The sequence below is a fragment of the Rattus rattus genome, chromosome 7, assembly GCF_011064425.1.
Source record: "Rattus rattus isolate New Zealand chromosome 7, Rrattus_CSIRO_v1, whole genome shotgun sequence".
Taxonomy (NCBI): Eukaryota; Metazoa; Chordata; class Mammalia; order Rodentia; family Muridae; genus Rattus; species Rattus rattus.
The window spans coordinates 48,783,283-48,804,024 of NC_046160.1; the positions used below are offsets into that span (position 1 = coordinate 48,783,283).

A 20,742-nucleotide genomic window follows, 5' to 3' on the forward strand; every position below is an offset into this window, starting at 1 on the left:
CATAGAAGCAGGAGGGTGGGAGGGTTTCTGGAGGGGAAACCAGGAAATGGGATAACACTTAAAGTGTAAATAAAAATGCAATGTAAAAAAAAAAAAAAGCTCCCATTGGGAGGTCTTTGGGCAAACAATTTGTCTGTGTGCTTTAGTTTTTAGATCTTGTCTTCTGTCGCCCAGGCTGGCCTCCAAGGATCAGCTGGACCCTTGCCCCCACCTCACCTCCCAAGTGCTGGACTTAGAGATGTGTACCACCACACCTAGCATATGCAGTACTGGTGATCAGGAACTGGGAATCAAGTACTGGGGATCAAGCACAAGGCTTGCTGGCTGGCTGGACAAGCTCTCCAATTAAGCTACTATTTAAGCCTCTATATAAACTGCCTTGGTTTTTAATTGTTTTCAACTATAGGCAATATCAAGCAATATTGTCAATAGTTTCCAACTACAGGCAATATTGTACTTCTAATGACAGAGCTAAATTTTGATCAATCATTACTGATTTCTGGCTTCAAACACGTTTGCTATTATTCAGCTATTTTGTTTCTTTGGATGTAATTTTTTCTCAATCTCTTTCTGTATAAAGAACCCCCTCTCTTTCTCTCTCTCTGTCTCTCTGTCTCTCTCTGTCTCTATTTCTCTCTCTCTCTGTTTGTCTATCTCTTTCTCATATACATTTGTGTATATATATACATGTATATAATTGTACATATATGTCCTATATATGTATATATACAATCACAATTATTTATAAAATTATATATTTTATATACATTATATTTCATACATGTATAAATAAATATAGGTTATATATTTATTTTGAAATACAATTTTTATATTTTGTGGTATAGTTTAGTAAAGACAGACGTGTTTCACTGAAATTTGTGTCAATTGGAATTTTTCTGGAATTTTGGGATTTCCCGTACATTTGTGCCTTCCAGAATTACCTTTCTGCCACTTTCTTGGTGTTTATTTGAGGAATTGTGGTTTGACATATTTTAACAATTTTCACGTTTCTCTGCTGCTTTTATAATCCTTATGCTCTTCTGTGCTCTTTGGGGCAATTGTTCAGACCTAGCTTGCAGCGTCTTCCCTCTCAGTGGTGGTAACAGGCTAGGCAGGGCGCAGTTCACTTCTAGGTGGAGAGCTGACGTGTTATTTTTCTTCAGAACCAGACAGTCGCGCTCATGATCAGGTCCTCCTTCTTCACACTTGGTTTTGTAAACACAATTCCTTACGTTATGTTAAATGCCAGTTTATGACTGTGACCATTTCAATACCGAGACCTTACCACATTCATTATTTCTGTTCAAATTTAATGTGTTATTTCTCTCTTGTTTTGCTCTATACTTTAAGTTCTGGAATCATGCTGTGAATTTGATTATGAAAATTCTTTAAAGTTTGATTTGACCGTTGATTCTTCTAGGGAAAATTATTGTTTCTGTGTTCGGATAGATACTTAAGAAAGTGTCCACCCCAGGGTTGCTGGAACCTGTTTGAGACTGTCGAGGTAATGGGATGAGAGGAGCTTCATTAAGGGAAATGGCTCGGACCATTATCAAAGTAGAGACATTGAACAAATAGAGCAACTGCAAGCTAGAAAAACCAGACGACAGATAGTTCACCTGTGACCCAGGCTGTCCATGATCCAAAGGCTGAAAATGCGGAACTGTAATGTGCAGGGACAGGAAGTGTGGGCATATGACGAAGAGCGTGCTCACTGGCCTATCCTCTCCCCTTTTATTCTCTCTAGGACCTCGCCAGTCCACACCTGCAGAGCAAAGCACCCTTGTCAGTTTCCTCTAGAAGTTCCACATAGACACAACCAGAAATGGTGCTTTGCTATCTACGAGAGTGCACTCAATGCAGCCAAGCTGACGCTCAGAACCAGCCAGCCTAGACCCCTAACCCAGGGCTGCTAGATGAAAGCCTGGGAGCAGGAGAGGAGCTTGGTTTATTCCTTCACACAAGGCAGATTATATTGTTATTTTTCTAATCCACTTTGTCACTGAAAACATATCCAATGCTTGTACCATTGCAGAACTATATTTTCTATGCCCAGATTGAAGTGTATGAACTAACAGAGCTCACCGTTCTCTCAACTGGCTCCTCCCAGAAATCTTTTTTTTTTAAACTGGAAGAAACTTTCCACACAATATATTCTGATCACGCTTTCCCCTCTCCCAACTCCTCCAAGATCCTCTCCATTTCCTCATCCACACAGCATTATGCTCTTTCTCCCTCTCCCTCCCCCTCCTCTCTCTGTCTCTCTCTCTGTCTCTGTCTCTCTCTCTCTCTCTCTCTCTCTCTCTCTCTCTCTCTCTCACACACACACACACACACACACACACACACACACACACAAAAAAACCCAACCCAAATACTTTTTATGACTATAATGGCTTCTCTTTCCATCTCTGAAATGCACTAAAACATTTTTTTCCTTTTGTATCTACTACTTTTAGGTTCTTTATAGCATGATAGATTTTCAGGATATTTACTCTGCCAATATTGTCGGAAAAGGAAATCTCTGTCTCCTCTTTACCTTCCTGTCACCAAGCTTTGCCCTGAGCATTTTACGGAATCTACTGTTGTTAAGGTCACCCCTGACATCATCATCTCTAAATAAAGTAAATAGTCATCAACTTTATTTTACCACTGAACTTTTGAAATTGTTGTCCATGTGCTTCATGAGTCACCCTGCTGTCATCTAACACACGGGGTATGCATGAACCAAAAACACCAATTAGAACTCACAGTATTAGTGTGACTCTTGCGTGCCATTATCAACTCTCAAATCATAATTTTCAGAGTGCTCTTCACTCTAAATATGTCTACCGAGAAATATTACAATAAAAATTTCTAGGTCCTCTTTCTATCAATGAAGTGTTGAATACATATTTAATAACATGATTTATTGTAAGAACTATTTGCCCTTTCAAATCTGTTCTGGCATTGATCTAGTCTAAAGTAAGAATGTACCTTCCCAACCTTAGGTAGTCCTTATTGCTTATGATTCTTTTCATTATTGTACCCCTGACTCAGATCTGATTCATTTGCTTAGAATTAGTAGTGAATAAAGGGCTAGATGTCATGGCAACTCTCTGCTTCTACCGCTAACATCAAAGTCAATCTTAGAAAATGACTGTGGTGGAGGCGCTACCTGGCATCACCAACCTGTGCTCTGTGGGCAACATGGCTCCCAGGAGTATTATGACAGCCATTCTAGACCACAATGCCATGCCACAGTGTTAAAGGGTGGAGACCCCATACAGCTTTCCAACCACATTAACAGATCAAATTTTGACTTGAATTGTACCCCAGAGACAAGATACGTGTACTCTGAAAAGTCTTCAGCTATTGTTAATGGAGAAGATACCTTGCATGGGGAATCTTAAAGATTGAGTTCATAGAATTAGAAAGGACAGTGGGAGGCCAGGCATGTGGTGGAAGAGGCAGTAGCCTGGTGAGTCAGACAGGCCTGTGACCGCCAGCACACCACTCAGCTGTGCCCTGCTGTGAGCCAGAATAATATCTGTGTTACACGTCCAAGGTTCTATGACAGCTAGAGTCTGTGTTGATGTTTGCAGTCCGAGTTACCACCAGAGCCATGCAGATGTCTATTGACTATGCTTCCACCTGAAGCAATGTTGATGTCCAGGGATGTGCTGCCACCAGTGGACATACTGATCACAGTGGCCTGCGTTGCCTCCTGAGGTTATGGTAATGCTCAAGACCATATTACCAATGAAGGCCAAGTAGAAGCTCATGGTCTATGCTACAGCCTGAAGCCGTATAAAGGGCCATAGGCTGTATTGCTATCAGAGGACATATTGATAGGGGTGGCCTGTGCTGCCACATTAGGCTATGTTGATGCCTCTGATCCAGGCAGTTTCTGAGGGTCTTGTCTATGGGCCTATTGCATCAGGGAGCCATTTTCTTGGTCCTTGTTGTTGCCAAGAAACCTGTGGGACTCATGATCCCTGTTCCTGGTGACTGTGAAGAGCAAGAAGGCTACTTTTGCTGTTATATGGATGACTGCAGATGCACAGTGGAGAGGAAGGGACATGGAAGGTTTCTGTGACAACCCCTACTCCCACCAGAACCCCTCTCCCCACAAAGTAAGAGGCTAGACAAGAATCCACCAAAGAGAACTCTTAAAAAGGGTGATATGGACACTAAAGTGTCACTCTCCACAACTGATGGCGTCTGGCAGAGGTGTGGAAGGGTAAGGGCTCAGATCCATTTAAGAGGCGGCCACTAAGAGTTTGAGCATGCTTCAGTGAGTACATAGGCAACACAAAGTAGACTTCATTTTTTGTTTGTTTGTTTTCCTTTTTCTCTTTCTTATTTTTGTATTTAACTTTTTTTGGTGGGGAGAGCCACAAGGGGAGCAGACATGGAAGGACTGGGAAGGAATCGTGATTGGGATGCATGATGTGAAACTCCCAGAGAGTCAATCATAATGTTATGTGGGTTGGGGGAAATCAGCAACTCTGGTGTAAGAAAGAAAAAAGTGCACAATGGTTGTTCCTAGGGATACAATATTAGGAAGACATTAATAAAAAAGTATGAAGTTTCAGATATATAGAATAAGTGAGTTTTTGAGTTATAATGTGAAACATAGGGACTATAGTTAATATTGTATTGGATGTCTAAAAACTGCTGAGAGAGAATCCAGGCATGGATGCACAGATGGTCACACACACACATATGCATGCACACACAACCACATGTACTTCAAGAATGCACGATTTTCTCTATTACCTTGAAAAATAAAAAAGACAGTTTTAAAAACGTATTGTTCATTGCCTTTTGAATTAAAATGTCTAATGGTGTTGAACTGCTTCTCCACCTGAGCTTAAGGATGCAATGCCAATGAATGTGGCCTTCTGAGGTCCCGGCATGGAGTCAGCAGTTGGCATGGAACTTGGATGAGGGCTGGGGAGACTTCCAGTTCCTCCTCATCTTATGCTTATTCCCAGGCATTTTCATCACTTCCTTATACTGTGTGTCCTTGGAGAATTGCTTCTTTCACAGCGTGTGTTGTCCTTCATCATCTCTTCTCATGTCACCTGACCTGTATGATACACTGGCCTCAAGCAGCTAAAAGAGTTGATGCTTGTGTGTGATGCAGGTGTGATGATCTCTGATGTCCATCTAAGTTTAAACAGTTTGAGCATCTTAAAATGACCTACAAATCAACATTATTGAGGCTCTTCTCTGATACATCAGTTATGAGCTCTCATTGTGTCAGCGTCCAGCATATTCTCTCACAAGACTATTTCCTCACTACTCTGTGAAACAAAATAGACATGGCCAAAAAATGACCTATATAGATTAATCATCAGCTGCAATTTTGCCTACAGCTTTGGTAGTTGCTGATGTAAAAGATGCCCCATTCAACTCTGAAGAAGGAAGTAAAAAATGCGTTGTAACTTCCCAGTTCCTCTGTGCTCGAGGCTTCAGTCCACCTCTGCTTTCACAGCTCTGGTCTTCACAGCAAACATTTCTAAGCACCTCATTTTAACAGCATATGGATATATTCATAATCACAAAATTCAGGTGACAAGGATTGCACCTCAAAGCAATAGTGAGTATAGAAACCCATAGTACATCTCAGGAATCAAAACATGAATAGGAGTAAAACTGCACCGACTTCAGAGATGATTCCATATTGCGACCCCTCTGTTCCTCTATCACCATGATCAAGGCACAAAAACCAGTTATTACTTTTCAATCAATGAAGAAATAACTTTGTAACAGTCCACCTCGAACTTTGTACAACAAGAATTATCCTGCTCGGGTTGGGGGATTTAGCTCAGTGGTAGAGCGCTTGCCTAGCAAGCGCAAGGCCCTGGGTTGGTCCCCAGCTCTGAAAAAAAAGAAAAAAAAAAAAAAAAAGAATTATCCTGCTCACAACTCTAGCCAGTAGTTCTCATCCTTTTTGAGAATAGAGGGCAGGAACATTTCTATTATTATTGCAATGGCATCCACTAAGGTAAAAGTTAAATTAACCAACTCACTGACTCAACCCACTCATAGGAGACGGAAGTGGGAGAATGTTACACATAGTAAGAGAGGAGAGAAAGTCGAGGTATTGATGGCGAGGTAGGAGTTGGGCATGAGACACACAAGAAGTCAACTGAGCAAACTTTCTTTCATCATGGAATAAAATGAAAGGGAAAGATCTGATCCACTTCCGCAGGCCTCAGGAGCAGTCTTTTTATAGCCAGCGGGGAGGGTGTCTTTAGGGTTTCCAAGTGTTTAGATATTTTCAGCATTAATCTCTTTAGCACCTGGGGTAACAGGAAGGGTGTGTGTGGTTCCACTATCAGCGACCTTGGGAAGGAAGCTGCTGTGTGTCTTGGGACTGCTGATTGTTTTTCCATTTTAAAGATAGGCAGAATTCAGTAACCTTTTCACTTGGCTTTATTTGAACCCCATGTAAGATCAAAATAATGAACTGGTAGGGTTTGTTGGAATTTTTATTTTAAAAAGCATCGCTCCCTTTTTCTCTAAACAGTAAACAGGGGAGGCAGGCCTTCTGGCGCTGCAGGTATTTTTTCTTACAGATTTGTATTTACCCAATCATTTTTAAAAATGGAATGATTGCAGTCGGATGATTATCATTTCAGTTCAGGTTATATTTTAAGGTCTACTTGAAGGGTAAATGACCCACAATGTAAATAGTGCATAAATGGCAGACAGAATATTTGACCTTCAAAGTGTCACATTTACCAGCTGAGATGGGTGCTGACTTAGAAATTCTTATTTGTCTCTCAGGCTTTTTGTTGTTCCGGTGTGTGTCTGTGTGTATTAAGTGGTGGGAGAGATGGAACAAAGAGAAGGAGGAGGAAATGAGGGAAGGAGAGAGAGGAAGAGAGAGAGGGAGAGAGAGAGAGAGACAGAGACAGAGACAGAGACACAGAGAGACAGATCTGAGCCATACATTGTGACATGAGATACTGATGTCCCAGTAGTGACTGAGGTAGGTTTTGGATAGAAGCTGTCAGCCATCCAAAGCATAGATGTCGAGCTCTGCTCAAAGGATTTGTTGGACTCATATATTTTATAGAACTCTACAAAATGAAACGATAGTGACAACTTTGGACTCAGGATTGTAAAATGCATTTTTGGATTTTTTTTTCAAAATTGTATTCACTAACAATATATCCTAAAATAATAACTTTGAATTTAGTGGATGGTTCGCACCAGGGATTATACTGATGCCTTTTGGGAACATCCAAAATGTGTCCAGAAAGGGATCACAAGTGACAAATACTTCCTCTTTGCTCAAGGCTATCCCACACAGCCTTTGGAAATAATGGGAAACCTTATGTTGTAAGACTCACTTGGTTCTTTCTGTCTTCCAAGCCAAGGCCTCCAGGAGAAGTCCACTCACACACATGCTGACAGCAGAAGAGATTGCCCATCACCCGTCACTGTGAATGTGGTATCAGTTACCCTCAAGACACAATGGAATGGACTAGAGACAAAGGCCCATGTCTCCGTTTCTTACCAAGCAGCTTCAAAACTCAGCTCTTGTAAATCTTTAGAAAGGTTTTGAAAAGAAAACAAACATCATGTACTTGCAGATGCTTCAAAGTGGCATGGGCAAACTTGAAAGAAACACGATTACCTTACCCGTCATTCCCTTGTGGGAAATGTATCTAGGAAATGAGTAACAGTACCTATGGTAGGATATTGAAGTGTGCAGCACACAATTTCAAGTGCATCTTGGGCAGTCCTGTGACTGTCTGCAGTGACTGCACAGAACTTACAACTTAGAAGCTGCGATCTCATAATGGCCAAAACAGCAGCAGTGACTGTACACAGATTGCCCTACACACACACACACACACACACACACACACACACACACACACACACACACACACACCAATTCATTTGGTGTTAGGCAACTATAAGGCAGAACCAGGAGGCCTCACAGTTTGTTTTCCACGGAGAAAGGGAGAAGAAGCCAGATTGTGCATTTTTCCTTCTTATTTTCTGCCTTCCTTTAACGGTCTTCGAAATGCTCTTAGAGGTTTTCAAAGTGACCTTCTTAGTGACAGCTGCAAGGTGAGGCACAGTGAAGAACCTCCTGCCTGCTGTGACCCAGAGACATCTTAGAGAATGTCCCCAACATGTCATTCACGACTGTGAGTTGGGTCACTTTCCATATCTCAAGTACAATATTTATTGACAGACAGAAATTGCATTTCACGTCACATTGCAAATGTTTTTGAGAGTAAGTTTCTGGAAAAAAAGAAAAAGAACTGGATTTGGGTTTGTTTGTTTGTTTGTTTGTTGCTTTGTTGTTGTTTTCTTTTGTTTTGATGTAGCTGATGTTGTTGGTGGGTAATAATGGCAGCTTCTTTTCCCCTCAATTCTGGGAATAGGAGAAGGTCTTCATGCGTCCTCCAAATCATCCTTTATCTATTACACATCAGCTTTTCCCTCAGTGCTGACTCGTGTTTCAGTAGAGCACTTCTGCTGTTGCCTCTCCTACCATGTGTAGCCCTGAATACTTGGTTATCCTTCTCCTGGTCATCTTCATTTTCTGACTGATGTATAAGTCTTAGAAAATGAAATGCCTTCTTGTTTTCAAAGATGCATAACAGAACGGATTGAGGTAGCACATGGGCCTAGAGAATGAATTCAGATTCTTTGGACAAGATTGAGAGTGCTGGTGCAAAACTTTACTTTTCTGGAGAGAAGAAGAAAAAAATATGTGTGTCTGAGGACCATGCTATGCTAGCTTTCTAGATTGCTTAGAAAACACTCTGAATTGTTCAAATAACTGTGTGGGCACTTTAGCTTAAAAAGTTAATGGACATCCAGGGTTAAAAGTCACAGACACAAGAGAAAAGCAGAAGATGGAAAGCAAATATAAAAACATAAAAACACAAAGAAAGGAAAAACAGTGGTCCTCTCTGTCAAATATAGAAAGCCATCCTTTTCAGGGATGTTCTCTAAGAATTATTATAAAGGTTGTACAGTACAAGTTACTTTGCCTGGAAGAAAGAAACCTGTCGTTCAAGTAATCTGTCCAATGATTTTGACTTGGAACAAGACTTTTTTAGAAGATAGAGATTTTTTAAAATATAAAGACATAACATACATTTTTTAAAAAATATATGAAAATGGAAAGAAAAGTTTATTAGTGTTGGATGCTTGTAAAACAAAAAAAGTCTGGTGGAGAAGCCTTGCCAAGCATGCAGTGTGGAGTATGGCGTCATGACTTGCCGTGTTCTGGAGGAAAAGTAAAGCCTAAGGATTTGTGGTTTTGAACTTGGCAGAAGAGCTGCAGAATGAAGTTGGCCCGTGTCCCTTCACAATAACTCTCACAATGCAGAAAGATTTAATCATGTGCTAGACAAGTTACTGCGTCAAGTCCTACTATAATGGCTTTAGGGTCCCTGGATTTATGCATCTGAAGATGTAACTCTTACAGGGCAAGGATCTTCAGGACATTGATCCACACTTCTCTTGTGCGTCACTCAAGAACACTGTGCATTATCCTAAGTTACACTCAGGAAAGATTGCTAGATATCAACATTTTAATTACATGACCACTGATAAATATTTAGCAAATACTGCCTATGCTCTGACCTCTTCAGAGAATCTCAATGTTGCTAAGAAAGACAAGTCAGAGCATGCCTTCGCAGAAGTTATGTTCTTATGGTTTCTCTGAGCCAAAACATTGCACTGTGTGAGGCATGATAATTTAAGTGTCATAAAAGAAAAATATTTCCAGGTGCTAGGATTGGAGTCAGGAAAAGGCATCTTTGACACAACTCTCTATTCCCTAAGGGAGAGCTAAGAAGTCCACTCATACAATGAATAATAAAGCATAAACAATATAGAGCTAGCTGTCCAAAGGCATAGACTAATGATAACGTCTATAAGATGGGGGAATTCAGTCCTCAGACACACATATTTAAGGCACTGGGATACTGTATGACACCTTCTCTCATTGGAAGGGTGGAGGAGTGCATGTTTCTTCTTGTACCTTCTTCCAGCTCACGGGCCAGTGTGGTTTGGATGGGAATATCCAGAGTTCTGAAGCAGCATCTACTTTGGGCCTTTTAGAAAGTGGTGGTAGGACTTCTAACTTCTGCTAGAAAGATAACGCGATGAGCATATAAAATGGCCCAGTTATGTGTGCTAGGGAAGAATGCTGGAGATTTCCAGCCAATCTCTATCTAGGGACTGGAGTGTTTTCCCCACTCCTCTGCCTTTTGAACAAATCCTATGAAAATAACTCTCAGGAGAATAATAGCAGAGTAGTGTCCTCCATCAGTGGCAGCTTGTAAAGGATTCAAGTATATGGCATTCTAGCTGCCTCTCTTCTTCATAAAAGGACTACTGACATAAACCTAAAAAGTCAATAAAAGGTCTGATATATATACATTGTATAAAATATACAATGTGGCAGTGTGCAGTAGAGGGGAGGAGGCTGTGTGGTCTTGTGCGGTAGGAAAAGAGTAAAGGCAAGTGGTCCAAGGGAGACAATGGAAACCGAGCAGCTGGGGTCACATTGTAATCCAGGAAGAGAAGGATGGAATACATATAACAGGATTCACTCATCATCCTTCACCATTTACACTTGAGCTTATGGCCAAGAGACCTCACAAATATCTTAGAGGAAGGTAACTTATTTGAAATGCCTGACTCTTTGAATCTGCTATAAGAATGCTATAACCTTCCTTCCTACTCCCCAGAGGACTCTTGGTAGATGTCTGAGTTTATTGAGGTAATAAGAAGTATCCTTTTACATACACTAGCCATTCTCCTGAGTAATATCAAAATTCAAAGTAATCTTCCCACTCTGCTCCCATTCTTCCACGGGTTTGGGACAGCCTTGGAGGACCAGGAAGCGCCTGGCTCCTTCTCTTCCTGGACTACCTCCTGTTTTACTTGATGCTACATTTTCATCTGGCAAAGGGTGGTGCATATCCAAATGGAACAACTTTTACAGAAAAGCTTTCAGGGTTTCAAGGGGTTTTTGTTGTTGTTTTGTGTTTGAATTTGTTTGGTTTTGTTTTTTGGTGTGGTGACAGAAAAGTGTGCAGGTCTTGTGAGAGGGGTTGTTTGTTTTTAACAAGATGATGATCATGTGATCATCTGCATATTTTATTCATCATTGGGCTACAATCCGAAGCTCAAGCAGTCAGGCAAGAGAAGGAAACGAGGGGAATGTAACCTGGTAAAGAGGAGGAAAACTATCACAATTTGAAGAAGGCTTGATCTTATATACAGTAATTGTCAAACCCACCACAAAACATGGTAAGGACTTTTATTCATAAATAGTGAACTATCTACACTAGAAACCAAGGAAGCAATTCCATTAGCAATACCACAGAAATATCTAGAAATATAGATAATAAAAGAGGCAAAATATATGTAGTGAAACTCTAAAATATTGATAGAAAATAGAAGGGATACACATGGAGAAGAATGGCATCTGTGTTTGTAGATTAGAAAATCGGTATTATTAAAATGTCTATACTACATAAGATTCAATACAATCCCTATATCAAAAGAACAAAAATAATCAAAATAACAATGACATTAAACAGGAATCTTAAATTTTTTATGGAGCTACCAAAGCAAAGGTGAACTCTTAGCAAACAGAAACTACCAATACTACGCTACCTTATTTCAACAAACACTATAAACCACAATGAGCAATCTATTCCTCCAGCAAGGATTCTTATCAAAAAGATAAGAGATAACATGCCTGAAAAAATATGGAGAAAAGTGATCACCTTCCTCCTGTTGGTAGGAATGACAACTAGCACAACCACTATGGAGAATAGTAAGGAGGTTCTTCAAGGACCACTAGATATGTCTCAGGAAGAAGTGAAGGTCGCATATAAAACTGACATCTGCACTCCAGTGTTTCGCCTAGCACTCCATAAAAGCCAGAAATAGGAGCAACCTAAGCATCCACCAGTTGATGAATGGATGGGGTAAAGGCAATACCCACAGAAGAGAGAGACAAGCCAATACTATCCAGCACAGAGAATATAAAACATGGCAACACGGAATTGGACATCAGTGTGTTGCCTGAAACAAGCCAGACAGAGGGCAAAAACTTCATAATCTCACTTATAAAAATAAGTTAATTTCAAAGGGACTGAGAATAGAATTCTGTTTACCTGAGGCTGTAGCTGATGCAGGGAAGGCACAGGAGAGGAGAAATTGAGCAATGGCTAATACATTATAGTTACATGGGATAAGAAGTGTACTATTTTACTATGAGAGAGATAGTGGCAATGAGATATACATTTCAAGATCTGAAAGAAAGGAGTGTGAATACTTTTTACCATAAGTAGATAAAGATAAGGTAAAGATAATGATAAAGGCTTGAGATGGATAAATGTATTTGCTTTAAACATTGCACACATGATTTATACATTGTACATATGCATCAAAATATCACATTTTATTATTTTATACATCTTAAAATAAATTTAAATTTAAAAAGTTTTCAGTATCAAATTTATAATATACTGTCATTTTTTAAAGTATAAGAGAAAAAAAGCTTAAATATTAACATCCAAAAAATGCCTAAATAAAAAAATGGTATATCAGGATGATGGAATATTTTGTTCAGTTTGTGAGAATTTTATTCAGTAGCTTTGCATCAATATTCATAAATGAAATTGGCCTGAAGTTCTTTCTTTGTTGGGTCTTTGTGAGGTTTAGGTTACAGAATAACTGTGGCTTCACAGGATGAATTAGGTAGTGTTACTTCTATTTTTTCCTGGAACAATCTGAGGATTGGTATTTTTTGAAGGTCTGATAGAGTTCTGCACTGAAACCATTGACCCTGGACATGTTTTGGTTGGGAGACTTATGACTTTCCTTAAGAGTACAGCATGGTTTAGATAGTTTACTTGACCCTGATTTAACTTCGGTATGTGATATCTATCTAGAAAATCGTCCATTTCATCCAGATCTCCTAGTTTTGCTGAGTAGGCTTTTGTAGTAAAATCTGATGATTTATTTTTTATTTCCTCTCTTTGTGTTGGTATGTTTCCCTTTTCATTTCTGATTCTGTTAAGTCGGATACTGTCTTTGTGCCCCTTCATTAGTTTGGCTAAGGGTTTATCTATCTTGTTGAATTTCTCAAAGAACCAGCTCTTAGTTTTGTTGGTTCTTTATATTGTTCTCTTTGTTTCTAATTGATTGATTTCAGCCTGGAGTTTGATTCTTTCCTGCTGTTTACCCCACTTGGGTGTGTTTGTTTTGTTTTGTTCTAGAACTTTCAGATGTGCTGTTAAGTTGCTAGTGTAGAATCTCTCCAATTTATTTATGAGGGCACTTAATGCTATGAATTTTCTTCTTAGCACTGTTTTCAGTGTGACCCATGTTTGTGCATGCTGTGCCTTTGTCTTCATTAAATTCTAGAAAGTCTTTAATTTTTTTCTTTATTTCTTCTCTCATCAAATTATCATTGAATAGAGAATTGTGCAGTTTCTGTGAGTGTGTGGGATTTCTGTTATTTTTGTTGTTATTGAAGACTAGCCTTAGTCTGTGGAGATCTAATACAATGCATGAAATTCTTTTCAACTTTCTTGGATCTATTGAGGCTTGTTTTGTGTCCAATTATATGGTCAGTTTTGTAGATGGTACCATGAGGTGTTAAGAAGAAGGTATATTCTTTTGTTTTAGGGTAAAATGTTCTGTAGATACCTATTAAATCCATTTGGTTCATAACTTCTGTTAATTTTACTAGATCTCTTTTTAATTTCTGTTTCAATGACTTGTCAATTGGTGAGAGTGGGATGTTGAAGTCTCCCATTATTATTGTGCGAGGTTCAATGTGTTTTGGTTTGTTTTGAGGGTTTTTGGTTGTTTTTTTTAACAAATGTGGGTACACTGGTATTTGTGGTATAGATGGTAAAACTTCTTCTTCGTGGATTTTTTTCTTTTGATGAGGATGAAGTGTCCTTTCCAATCTCTTTCGATAATCTTTTGTTGAAAGTCTATCTTATTGGATATTAGAGTGGCTACTCCATCTTGTTTCTTGGGATCATTTCCTTGGAAAACTTTGTATAGCCTTTAACTCTGAGGAAGTGTTTGTCTTTGTCACTGAGGTATGTTTCTTATATGCAGCAAAATGCTGGATCCTCCTGTGTATCCAGTCTGTTAATCTGTGTCTTTTTATTTATGAATTGAGTTCATTGATGTTGGGGGAAATTAAAGACCAATGATTGTTGGTTCCTGTTATTTTTGTTGTTAGAGATGGTATTATGTTTGTGTGATTCTCTTCTTTTGGGTTCGTTGTGAGATAATTAATTTCCTGTGTTTCCTTGGATATAATTACCCTCCTTCTAGTATCTTTTGTAGGGCTGAATTAGTAAAAAGATACTCTTTAAATGTGGTTTTGTCATGGAATATCTTGACTTCTCCATCCATGGTGATTTAGAGTTTTGCTGGCATTTGCATTCTCTTAGTGTCTGCATGATATCTGTCCAGGATCTTCTGACTTTTAGAATCTCTGTTGAGAAGTCTGGTGTAATTCTGATAGGTCTGCCTTTATATGTTACTTGGCCTTTTTCTACCATTATTAATATTTTTTTGTTCTGTGCATTTAGTATTTTAATTACTATGTAACTGGAGAATTTTCTTTTCTGATCTAATCTATTTATTGTTCTGTAGGCTTCTTGTAGATTTATGGCCATCTCTTTCTTTATAAATTAGGGAAGTTTTCTTCTATGATTCGTTAAAGATGTCTTCTGGCCCTTTGAATTGGGAATCTTCACTCTCTTCTATCCCTATTATTCTTAGGTTTGGTCTTTCATTGTGTCCTGAATTTCCTGGATGTTTTGGTTTGGAAGCTTTTTGTACTTTGTATTTTCTTTGACCATTGTGTAAATATCATCTATGCTATCTTCTACACCTGAGATTCTCTCTTCTATCTCTTGTATTCTGTTGATGATACTTGCATCTGTAACACCTGATCTCTTTCCTAGGTTTTTCATCTCCATTTGTGATTTACTTTGTGTTTCTATTTCCATTTTTAGGTCTTGGATGGTTTTGTTCAATTCTTTCACATGTTTGATTGTGTTTTCCTGTATTTCTTTAAGGGATTTATTTGTTTGTTCTTTAAGGTCTTTTGTCTATTTACCTGTGTTATCCTGTATTTCTTTAAGGGAGTTATTTATGTACTCCTTAAAGGTCTCTAACTTCTTCATTAGATGGCGTTTTAGATGAAATCTTGCTTTTCAGGTGTGTTGGGCTATCCAGAGCTTGCTGTGGTGGGAGAACTGGTTTCTGATGTTGCCAGCTTCATTGCTATCTGTTGCTTATGTTCTTAAGTTTGCCTCTTGCTATCTGGTTGTCTCTGGTGTTGACTGGTCTTGTTGTCTCTGACTAGAGCTTGTCTCTTCTTGTAGGCAGATGGAGCTCTGAGAGCTGGTTTAGTTTAGGCCTCCAGGGAGGCAGAGCATACTGTCTCTTCTTGTTAGGGGGCCTTCTTTGTCCCTGGTTACAGCAGATCTCCTGGGAGATGAGAAGGCTCTATCCCTTTTTACAGCAGACATGTGGTACACAGACAGTCTCTGGGGTATGGAAGTGGATCAGGAGTGCCTGACCTGCCCCAGGCAGAGTTGCAGAGCAGAAGCAAGATGGGGTTTAGGCATGGCAGACAGGTTCCAAGTCCACTGGGCTCTGTAGGGTTCCTAGCTGAGGCAGGTATTATGGTGGGGGTCTTACCTGTGACCCAGGTTATGACATACCTCCTGGGAGACAAGCTATCTCTGGGTGTGGAAAGGGGGCAGGATCACCCAATCTGCCCCAGGCAGATTTGCAGACTAGAAGCACTTGTCTCTTTTCAAGTCCCTATTCATTAGCTGTGTCCTTTGGCAAGTAACAAGATTTCTCTAGGCTCTTTTCATTTGTAATAGAAGAGAAAAACACTAATTTCCTTATGTTTTTCCCAGGAAGACATTTAATTACAGTATGGAGGAACTTAAAGAACCATTAGGCTTATTAGAATTTAAAAAATATTAACATATATATATATATTTATAATAGTTCAGTGACACAGATGTGCACAAAAGGCAGGAATTAAGTATTTCCCAGTAGGTAGTCTTCGACTTTATACTCCCATCACTTTATAATGAATTTAACTATCATGAGTTTTAACAGAGGACAGGTTAACAATCCCCAGTTCGGAATTCCACTGGAGCATCAAGAACAGATGAAAGCGAGCATTCAGGCAGAGTATTTGATTTACTAGCACAGGAAGGGGTTGGCACTGCTGAGGAAAGATTCTCAACAGTGCAGGAGTTGGCAGAGAAGAGATATCCAACCGTGTAGGTGTCTCATTTGACCAAGGCATGAATACCCTGATAGAGAGCACTGGACCTGTGAAGAGGTCTACACCTTCAGGCTAAGAAGGCAATGAAGGAAAAGGTAAAGGTGGGAAGGGATGTTTGCTGATGCAGTTGGCATTAGTTGGAACATTTGACACCTGAGACTTATAGGATCCATGATGAAAGGTCTGAAATCACACCTACAGATTTGGACTGTGTCTGATGGTAATTGATTTTTATCAAATTATTGTGAATACATGAGGTTTTCTACTCTTATTGAGGTAGTATTCTACCTCAATTGCAACACGAGGAAAATTACTGCAAGCATTTGATTTTTCTCAATGAGCAAGGATTCTCAATGAGCTTGCTCATACTAGTAGCTAAGGCTTCCAAGGCTCTGTGTGTATCTCACATCTCCATTGCTACTTCAGGGATAACCCACACACAGCTAGGCCACCTCTTAATTTCCTCCTTTTTCATCACTTTGGTAAAAACCTCCTTTACCCCCCTGCCGAGGCCTGGTACCATCTGATTCAGTTCTAATATTCAACCCAATGTGCCCTTCTGTGTTTGCTTTCCACAAGAGAAATAAGCTCCTACCTTCTGTAGGTTGCCTTCAGGTTGCTCAGGATTCTTTTCTTAAAATGCCTTTTGCCTTGTTTTCCTTTCCCAGAGTTTAAGAGAGCAAGAGTCCCAGAAGTGGTTGGATCCTCTGTATCACAACTATTGTGCATTTCACAGCAGTCAAGACTCAGGATAATATTTTGACCAAGTCAATTGTCTACAGAGGAAATGAATATGAGAAAACCCTGAATGGACAGAAAACCAGTCTACATCATTCTGTTTCTGCTCGGAGTTGTCAGCCCAGAGACTTGATTTCTCGCTAAATCCATGTACCTTTAAGATGTCATTAGCATTTCAAAAACTGTTATGAAGAGTTTTAGCTATTTAGCAATAATTTCCTAGCACCAGAGCCAAACCAAATTGGCTTCTGGACCATGATTTGTTTCTCTTTGAAGATTTTTAGATGTAACCAGAAACGACAAGATCTAAATTTAGAACACACTGGACCTAAATGTTCTGGGTATTATTTACAGTGTATTGCAGCCCATTTGAAGACAGTTACATTCATTTTCAGATTTACATCTAATAAGGAAAGATGCCTGGAAACCAGAGGAGGCCGCAGTCCCGATTAAAAGACATGCTGGGGCCAATACTGGGGAGCTGTCTCAGCCACATTTCCTCAGCTCAAGCTTGATGCAACACATTTATGAAGCATTTGTTATTTCAACCCCATTTTTTGCAGGAGAAGTAACACTTGAAAACATTTTTTTAAGCAACAGTCCTCAGGGATTGGCAAGGCTGTTGTGTATGATCACTCCCTTTATTACTAGTGGAATGTTAATCGGTTCCATATTTTTGGAGCAGAATTTAATAGTTATCACCAAAGGCCCTTAAAAGTGTATATTTTCTATGTAGCCATGCTACTTCTATGACTTCTTCTCAGGGACATTTCCTGGCTGTCCATCTCCATTTGGCGATTGGTGTGCTTGTCCCTATACAATCACTGTCGTAGAAAATTGCAAAGTGCCCAAGTGCCCTACAGCCATAGACAAGCTGATTTAAATAGTCTATGGTACACATACCTCTGTTTAATCATAGCCACCAGAGGTAATCAATCAGGGCTTGGTGTTCTGGGCAGACAATTACTGACGTGGAGAAAGGTTCGTTGTATAAAGTGGCAGTCAAAAGGCTACCCAATACCTTCAGTGACAAACAAATAAGGAGTCCCTTACTCTGTAGTGATCTCTGGAGATGAGAGGTAGCAAAGAAGTGGTAACAACCGTGCTGCAAACACACAGGGGTGCAGCTCAATCCATGCTAGGGCTGTAAGGATAAAACAAGAAACTGGAAGGATGTGGTAGGTCTGCTTCCTCTTCTACACTGATCCTTAGAGCTGACATTTTAATTAAATAGCCACAGATAGGACTGAGAAAGAGTCTTTTCTAATATGGTCCTACTATGCAGCTCTGGTTAACCTCAGACTCACCATGGTGACCACCATGTCACAGAGATTGGTTCACCTCTGTCCCCCAAGTGCTGGATTAAAAGTGTGCACCACCACGCCTGAAAGCTCATACTTTAAGCAAAGAGGAAAATACAAGAGGCTTAGATCAGGAAAAAGTTTAGGCTCTCTGGTATGTCAGTGCTGATGGGAATCCTGGCCATGCTGGTCTTATTGTAGGAGTTCAGAATGATGGTTCCTTGTATAATATAAATTGTATTTTCTATAATTGACATGGATTTATTTGAACAAACATGAAAAAAATAAAGAAGTACCTCTTCATTGATACACCAGGGGGTAATTTTCCCTAATGCTTGCTTACAGTAATGAAGGCCAGATCTTAATAAGGAGATAACAGGACTCATTTTGCTTTCCATTGTTCCAAGAGTCTCTACCACTGCAGTTCTCATGTTGGTCCGCTGCTGTCGTAGTAATTATTCAATAATGAATCTGTATCCCATACTAGTGCTGGCATTGTAGGGCCACATGGCATTAGTGGGTACATTCATCTCAGCAGTGGCCAGTTCCAGGGCACCATGACATCCTACCCCTAGCTATTCTCTGTCCCCAATGGTCTCTCTGACCCTATTGCTAGCCGCCTGCCATGGCTGCCCACTCCTAGTTGGCTCTCTGCCATGAACTCTACTCACACTCCCAGGGACCTGGTAAAATCAGGACTCTAGCTGTTTATAATTCAGCAATCAGATTTATATGCTAAATTCTCAATCCACAATACGTCCACATAATAAATGCACAACAGATTGATAATGATATAAACTGCTCACCTAGATAAGATAAGTTGAGCTATAAAATTCATCCCTTAAGAAATATTCATAACTACCTGTGGCCATTTAAGGCCGCACGGATCTGAGTCGTCCTTCTCTGCCTGTATCTTGGTTCCTCTTTTTCTTTTCCTCTTCTTTCCCACCTCATGAAAACTTTGTCTCCGCCTTACTTTTTTATTGTCAAATTACAGGCCTCGCCTTAACTTGTGCCAGCCCTAGCCTGCATATAGACATCAACCTACACACTGCTTCACTAGGAAGTAATAAATGTTTGTCTAAGCTACATACATTCGCTAAAGAAATTAGCTCAACCTAGCACAATGACCTGTCTGGGGAGAAATACAAAACTATAAGATGCAATGTAGTTTCCCACTATTAAAATCAGGCAAGTGCATCTGTTGTCTCAAAGGCTTGTTTATCTTTAATTTTTTAAAATATATTTGTAAACGCTATATGTGAGAGGCTATGCACAGTTGAATGCAAGCACCTATAGAAACCAGAAGAGGGTGTTCGATCTCTTGGAGTTGGAATTACAGGTAGCTGACGAGCTTCCAGCATGGATATTTGGGCTAGAACATAAGTCCCCTGGGAAAGCAGGACACACGCAGCTGCTCAGCCCTTGTTTATTGTTTCTTTATGATGAAAACATTGAAGATATTTTGCTAGCCTTTTCGGAATATTTAGTCCATGATTTCAGGAGCCTCTCTACTGATTTCTCTGATGGTAACTTAGTGCTTCCTGCCAGTCATGATCCTCCCTACTCTGCAGCTAACCTATGTACCTAGTTACTTTACATCAAGTTTTATGATGTTTACCCCATCTTGAACATATATACACAATGAATACGTGAATCATCATGACACTCTACACAATGTGATAGTTATGTTTCGATTTAAATTAGGAAATGAAATTAGCACGAAGCAACCATCCTTAGCACATGAGCACAAATAAGATCGGCTTGATCTTACAAATGGTGCCTTCCACACCAGCACTTCTTTCCGGGCAGTGGTTAGGGGTTGGTGGAGGGCAATGAGACATCTCTTTTCTATTGATTTCATAGGGATCACTGAATCACCAAATTTTTTCCACTGAAATTAGTTTATTTTATTATACTTTAGTGTATCTTCTGATAAGAGATCAACAAGTGATCACAGGGAAAGCCATCATTTGAAACCAGACACCATGGCTTCTCATTTCTTTTCATTTATATCAACTTGACCTGATCTCCAAACCTGGGTTGTTTTTCATGGCAGCAGAAAGAAATGTGACTCTTTTTTGGTGGTTAGGCTGGTTAGCTCACTAAAGACACAGGAGGTCCATTTCTTTGCAAAGAACATGATGAAGTTAACAATGCAAATGTTCATTGAGAAAAGAAGGGCGAGGCTTTGACCTCTATTGTACTAAATTTTTATGAGCCATTGCACCATAAAATTGAAATAAAATATGTGTGAGGTTTGGATAAATTATACCTTTGAGGATATAGAACAAGGAAGGATTGTTGCTTTGAAAGAAGACTAACAAGGGAGGAATTTCCACACAATTTTCCACATAATTTGACTTT

At 39.6% G+C, this 20,742-nt stretch overlaps 1 long non-coding RNA gene across 2 annotated transcripts; it reads right to left on the reverse strand.

Annotated features, from left to right (window-relative positions):
- Positions 1-1,516: 1,516 nt before the first annotated feature.
- LOC116905676 lies at positions 1,517-19,454 on the reverse strand. 2 transcript variants are annotated; one of them, XR_004388560.1, is made up of 4 exons: positions 18,382-18,556; positions 18,128-18,218; positions 16,932-17,112; positions 1,517-1,765 (listed from the first exon to the last, which is right to left on the reverse strand). It is a non-coding gene; the product is annotated as an uncharacterized LOC116905676 (long non-coding RNA). The 2 variants fall into 2 exon arrangements; XR_004388559.1 differs by lacking the exons at positions 18,128-18,218; positions 18,382-18,556 and adding an exon at positions 19,238-19,454.
- Positions 19,455-20,742: the final 1,288 nt, after the last annotated feature.